General features: G+C 43.8%; 1 long non-coding RNA gene across 1 annotated transcript; it reads right to left on the bottom strand.

The window, feature by feature from the left end:
• Nucleotides 1-731: 731 nt before the first annotated feature.
• On the bottom strand, nt 732-6,566 carry LOC141098455 (uncharacterized). Its single transcript, XR_012234237.1, has 3 exons — nt 6,108-6,566; nt 2,918-3,347; nt 732-2,845 (listed from the first exon to the last, which is right to left on the bottom strand). It is a non-coding gene; the product is annotated as an uncharacterized lncRNA (long non-coding RNA).
• Nucleotides 6,567-6,939: the final 373 nt, after the last annotated feature.

The raw sequence follows: 6,939 nt of genomic DNA, 5'->3' as shown, positions 1-6,939 counted from the left end.
TTTCAAAGGAACCAGTTTCCATCGATGACAATGTGTATGAAACCACCTTGTGGGATTATGAGCAGCAAACTTTTCGGAGTACTGGTTCAGTGGCAAGAATTAGGGATACCTTTGCAGATTATTTTGTTACACCAGAGGGACAAGTGGACTGGCAATATCACATGATATAATTTTCTTCTTACCAATTGTGAGTAATTTTTTTTTTTTTTTTTTTTTATCTGAAATTTTACCAAGTGTTTGCTTTGCACAAGCATTGTGTTTTACCATGTGATTTGGTTAATTTTACACTTTGCAGTGTTAACAATTGTTGGGTACCAAGCGTAAAGTTATCCAAGTGTTGTGTACCAAGCGTAAAGTTACCAAGTGTTGTGTACCAAGCGTTTTACACTTTGAAATGTTCACAAGTGTTGGTTATCAAATGTTGTGCTACCAAGTGTTTTTTTGTACCTTGTACACCACCGGTGTACTGTGAAATATTACCCAGGGTTGTGTGTTGTGTTAACAAGTGTTGTGTTTACCTTTTACACCACTGGTGTAATTTGAATAAAGAAGCAAAAAATAAACATCACAATAAAGTTTTTTGAAAAAAAACAGTTTATTTCTGACAATTTGTATTAACTGTATTTTTTTTTTTTAATTTTTTTTCTTAACTTATTTTGTAACTTTTTTTGGTATTACCTTTTTGGTAACTTTTTTTTGGTATAATATTACCTTTTTTAATTTTTTTTGGTATATTACAACAGAAAAATTACAAACTATGATACTGTTGGGTGGAGATAGTATTGGAGGGGGGGTTAACAGGGTTGACCACATCGAGGGGGGGTAGGGGACTGGGGAGGGAGTTGGTGAGGACCAGAAGTGGAAGGGGGGTTTAACACATGTGGTTGGGACGGGAGTGGATGGACAGACGAGGTTTGTGGGTACATTGAAGGTGTATGTGGGGGTGGGTATGGCGAGGGCATTGGGGTATAATGCAATGGGGAAGGTAGGTACTGGGAAGAATGGAATGGGGAACTAGAGAAAGGAGAGGGAGTGGTAGGAGGAGGGACGGCTGTGTGATTGATGGTGGTGGAAGGATGGACGGGGGGAGGATGGACTGTGGAAGGATAGACAGGGGGAGGATGGACTGTGGAAGGATAGACAGGGGGAGGATGGACTGTGGAAGGATAGACAGGGGGAGGAAGAGATGCTTCAGCAAGCACTTCCACTAGAGCATTCTGACAGGCTTGCATCACACGCATCTGCTGGTGAGTACTTAAACCTTCCATTTGCCGGACAACAGATTGAAAAAAGGTATGTCTCGGTGTCTGGTTTGATTCTAAACTCATCTGTTCCATGTATCTTCTGAGTTCCATGATACTTTGATTGATCATGGTCAACCCAGAAGATAACCGTTGTCCATAAGTGTGGAAACCGTGTTGAACAGTTGAGTTTAGACTCAAACAGTCAGACAAGGTCATCCTTTCCTGACTCCTCAGACGCTGCCGGCCAGAACCAAAAGTTGGTCGAGATGTTGCGGCAGTGTCTGAGGGGTGGGGAACAGGGAACAAGTCGTCACCAGCAGCTTCATGTGATGAAGTCTGCCCTGCTGCTCCAGTGCTGGTGGAGGGGATAGAGGGATCAGACAAGAGGGTAGGTACAGAGGGGTCGGATACCTCGATGTGGTCACCGGGGGCGGTCTCACTAGGGATCACTCCAGAGGGACGCAACTCTGATGCAGACTCCCGAGTGCTGCAGATGGTGCTAAAAAAAAAAAAAGAAGAAAAAAATGTATATTAAAAATATTGATATTTAATTTAAGTCTGCTGAAAAAAAAATTGGTTAAACATTTCTACTACAGGAATTGTTTGGGGAATATTTACCTTCTGCACGCCATTGTAGATCGCAGGAACGCCAGGGCTTGGTAGTTTTTGTACTGGGGTCCCCGGCGTCCTCCCGACGATCCACTCGGGGTCTGAATCTCTTTGTTGTAGTCCCTCTTGAAGCGATCCCGGAGCGACCGCCACCGTGTGATAACCCTGTCACCTGTGAAGCAAAAAAAAAAAAAAAAGGTTTAGTATTCAACACTTCACATGCTGGAAATATAAGTTACTGAAGTTGTAATACTTACGCACAAAATCCCTGGCCCTCGCATTGAGTTCCTCCCAGTTGTCAATAACTGAAGAACAGACTTCATCCCAGAGCCGTCGTGTGGTTGGTTGGTCGGCATGAAGACGGTTTGCCATGTTCCACAGCGGCTCCCGGATTTCCACCTCATGGATGAGGTAATCACTATCAATAATGACACCCTCCTCCTGATGTCTGCGGGGAGCACGCTGTGAAACCTGTGAAGATAAAAAACAAAACAAAAAGCAAAAAATTACATTATATTCAAACACATGATGTTCATTTAAACAATTATCAAAATAGGGTTACTTACCGTTTGCCGACCACCAGAGGCATCACCTTGACGACCCTGGGATGTCCTGGGAGTCACTCTAGTGCGGGCACCGGATTCTGAAGACTGTGGGAAAAAAAAAAAAAAATGTTTGGATGGATGCAGTTATGGTGTGCACTGTGATGAATGTTTGTGTTGGGTGTAGCATTATGTATCTGTGTATGTGCTAAACTTACAATCTGCGCACCCCCTCCGTGTGTCTCTCCACCCTGCACGTCTCCTCCTGGAAGCTCCTCTGAATCAGCTTCCTGTTAAAACATAATAGGATAGTGTTTTTAACCACAAAAAAATTATTTTAAATAAAAAATAAACAAAATTTTTTTTACCTCAGCTCGCTGATGATGTGAGGGGGAGCTTTCAGGAGAAGACATTACGGCTTGGGGCAGCTGTGTTGCTTCCTGAACTGATCTGCAAGTATAAACACACTTGTTAAGCTACTATACAAAGTATCATAATAAGCTTTCAGGCTTTTATACTTACAGGGAAAATGTTTGGCTGGCAGTATCTGCTTCGGCCTGGCTGGCAGTCTCTGTTGCGGTCTGGCTGGGCCTCTCTGCTGCAGCCTGGCTGGCAGTCTCTGTTGCGGTCTGGCTGGGCCTCTCTGCTGCAGCCTGGCTGGCTCTCTCTGCTGCTACCCTGCTGGTAGTGCTTGAAGTGATCTGCAAGTATAAAGAGACTTGTTAAGCTACTATACAAAGGATCATAATAAGCTTTCAGGTCTTTATACTTACAGGGAAACTAATGGTTGCCTGTACGCCGCGGTGTGGCTGTTCCTCTCTGCTGCGGTCAGGGTTGTTTCTGCTGCGGTCTGACCGGTCATGTCTGCTGCGTTGATCCCTGCTGCGGTCTGAATCTCTGCTACGGTTGGGCTGGCCGTGTCTGCCGGTATGGTGGCGCTTCATTGTGTGAACTGAAAGAAAATGATATGAAAGTTTTAAAAAAAAAAAAAAAAAAAAAAAAAAAAAAAAAACCACATTTTGTATGTGTAATTCCCTGAAACTAATTATACGCAATTTTAAGTGTTTGCATGTCTACATTCCCTTATCTCAGAGTGTAACCAGTGATTGAAGGTGTCTAATATTTTGTGTAAACCTACTTTCTTTGTGTTTTGTAACTGAGTGTAACCAGTAATTGAAGGTGTGTAATTGCTGTGTATACCAGTTTGCATTCCCTGAAACTCTCACCGAGAGTGTAACCAGTGATTAAAGGTCTCACCGTGTAACCAGTGATTGAAGGCGTGTAGTGTGTAATTGCTGTGTATACCAGTGTTTGCATTCCCTGAAACTCTCAACAGAGTATGTAACCAGTGATTGAAGGTGTTTAATTTCTGTGTATACCCACTGTGTTTGCATGGTTTTGAATTCCCTGAAACTCAGTTGTGTATACCCATTTTTTCATGGTATGTTGCAATCTCACTTTTAACCACACTTGTATACCAGAACACTTCAATTACCTTTATGGTAACTTAATTTTACCTTTTTTAAAATGATACAAAGTAGATTTTTTCAAAACAATTTATTTATTTTTTTTTTTATTATTTTTTTTTTTTCCAAAAAATAGGAGCTACTCTGCTCTTTATTTTAAATACCACAATACATGAAAAATAAAAAAACGCAAACACGCATAACACACAGCCAGGCTACACACTCCAGGTGTCTTGCAGGTGGAAGATTTGCAGCGGAGTTTGAAATTCTATCAGTCAGGCTGGTGTTTGATGTCTGGTTCGGTTTCTTCAGTGTGGCTGTTGCCAGATGTCTGGGCACAAACCACATACAATACCATTTAGGCCGGTTTCACATTTGCACTTTATAGCGCAGCGATGGCCTGCACACGTCCGCCACAAATCCCCACCTACTACTGCACATGAATGCTTGCGATCTGCGCACCCTATCTTTATCATAGGGTGCACAGATGGTGCGCTGGCAGGATTTTACAGTGTGCTGCGCACTTTTGAAGGTGTGCCGTGCGCGCCAAAATGCAACATGCTGCGTTTGGCGCGCAAGGGCACACCTTCAAAAGTGCGCAGCACATGGTAAAATCCTGCCAGCGCACCATCTACGCACCCTATGATAAAGATAGGGTGCGCAGATCGCAAGCATTCATGTGCGCTAGTAGGCGGGGATTTGTGGCGGACGTGTGCAGGCCATCGCTGCGCTATAAAGTGCAAATGTGAAATCGGCCTAAATGGTATTGTATGTGGTGTTATTGGGCACAGACATCTACATTAAAACACCAGCCTGACTGATACAGTCAGGCTGGTGTTTGATGTAGATGTCTGTGCCCAATAACACCACATACAATACCATTTAGGCCGGTTTCACATTTGCACTTTATAGCGCAGCTATTTCCTGCACACGTCCGCCACTAATCCCCACCTACTAGCGCACATGAACGCTTGCAATCTGCGCACCCCATACTAAAGATAGGGTGTGCAGATCGCAAGCGTCCATGTGTGCTAGTAGGCGGTGATGACCAGATGGGACGGGGATTAGTGGTGGACGTGTGCAGGTTATCCCTGCGCTATAAAGTGCAAATATGAAACCAGCCTTTACACCACACAATCACAGCAAGAAATACAATATTAAAGTTGTATGAAAATAACATGCAGTACACATGCAACAGAAAAAAAAAAAAAAATGCAACACACACACACACACACACGCTCCAGGGGTCTTGCAGGTGGTAGACTTGCAGCTGTGCAGACAGGTTTTATAGCTCTAGTTGAATCTTCTGTCAGGCAGGCTGGAGTCTGATATCTTGCTTGGAGTATTCAATGTTGCTGGTGCCGGATTGTCTGGGCCCAATTACACCACATACAATACACCACTCAATCGCAGCAATCACAGCATAAAAAATACAATATAATTACAGTTGTATGAAAATAAAAAGCAGTACACATGCAACAGAAAAAAAAAAAAAAAAAATGGAAAGAAAAAAAAAAAAAAAATGCACACACAGGCCACACACATACACACACACGCTCCAGGGGTCTTGCAGGTGGTAGACAGGTTTTATAGCTCTAGTTGAATCTTCTGTCAGGCAGGCTGGAGTCGGATATCTTGCTTGGAGTATTCAGTGTTGCTGGTGCCGGATTGTCTGGGCCCAATTACACCACATACAATACACCACTCAATCGCAGCAATCACAGCATAAAAAATACAATATAATTACAGTTGTATGAAAATAAAAAGCAGTACACATGCAACAGAAAAAAAAAAAAAAAATGGAAAGAAAAAAAAAAAAAAAATGCACACACAGGCCACACACATACACACACACGCTCCAGGGGTCTTGCAGGTGGTAGACTTGCAGATGGGCAGACAGGTTTTATAGCTCTAGTTGAATCTTCTGTCAGGCAGGCTGGAGTCGGATATCTTGCTTGGAGTATTCAGTGTTGCTGGTGCCGGATTGTCTGGGCCCAATTACACCACATACCATAAACCACTCAATCGCAGCAATCACAGCATAAAAAATACAATATAATTACAGTTGTATGAAAATAAAATGCAGTACACAAGCAACAGAAAAAAAAAATATAAGAAAAAAAAAAAACAGACATGCAACACTCACAGACCACACACACACACACACACACACACACACACACACACACACACACACACGCTACACACTTGCAGGCCATACACAGAAATGTCATAGGTATACTCACACTTGGTAAAGCTGGTACTGGCAGGCCTCTTGATAGCTGTGGCTGCAGGCTTGGTGGGTGTCTGGCAGGCTGGGTGGTCTGGCAGGCTTGGTGGCTGTCTTGCAGGCTTGGTGGCTGTCTTGCAGGCTTGGTGGTGGTCTGGCTGGCTTGCTGTCTGGCTGCTACTGCATGTCTGGGCCCAATTAGCCCATCTTATATAGTTTTGGGACTGTCTGGAAAAGTATCTTTTTTTCTGGGCATGCGCAGTGCGATTTTGCGGATCCTGCCGGCGGATTCCGCAAAATCGCGGATCCCGGCGGATCCGCCGCCCATAGGGCCCCATTCTACCGCATGGCTGATGACGGCGGATCCGCCGTCATCCGCCATTTTGACGGCGAAAAAAAACGTTACATTCTCCGTCCCCCTCAGACAGAATCCGCAAAGAATTTTGCGGATCCGCCGAATATCGGACGCAACGGACGACCATCCATCAAAATCCGCCACTAATGTATCCCAATGGGGAAATTGGCGGATCCGCAACAAGAAAAAGCGGATCCGCCAATTTCAAATTTTGGCGGATTGTGACTGATGGCAAAAAACTGAAGTGTGAAAGAGGCCTAACAGTGATACTTACCAACCATAGTTGCAAAGGTATTCACTTCAGAATCCTGTCTGCTCAGGGCTAGAGACCATGGTGAAGAATGCTGCAAGAAAGAGACATAAATAATTACAGACTGCAGGGAGTAAAATTTAAAAAAAAACACACAGACATTAGGTTGTATACTCACATTTGGCTTCAATTCAGTGATGTCTTCTCTGCGCTTTCAGTCTCCAGTGTCTTGAGAGTAATGGA

Source organism: Dendrobates tinctorius, unplaced genomic scaffold (assembly GCF_039654945.1).
Source record: "Dendrobates tinctorius isolate UK_male_01 unplaced genomic scaffold, ASM3965494v1 ptg000092l, whole genome shotgun sequence".
Lineage (NCBI taxonomy): Eukaryota > Metazoa > Chordata > Amphibia > Anura > Dendrobatidae > Dendrobates > Dendrobates tinctorius.
Note: the sequence above shows the minus strand (reverse complement) of the source record. Positions and strands in the feature narration are given on the sequence as shown.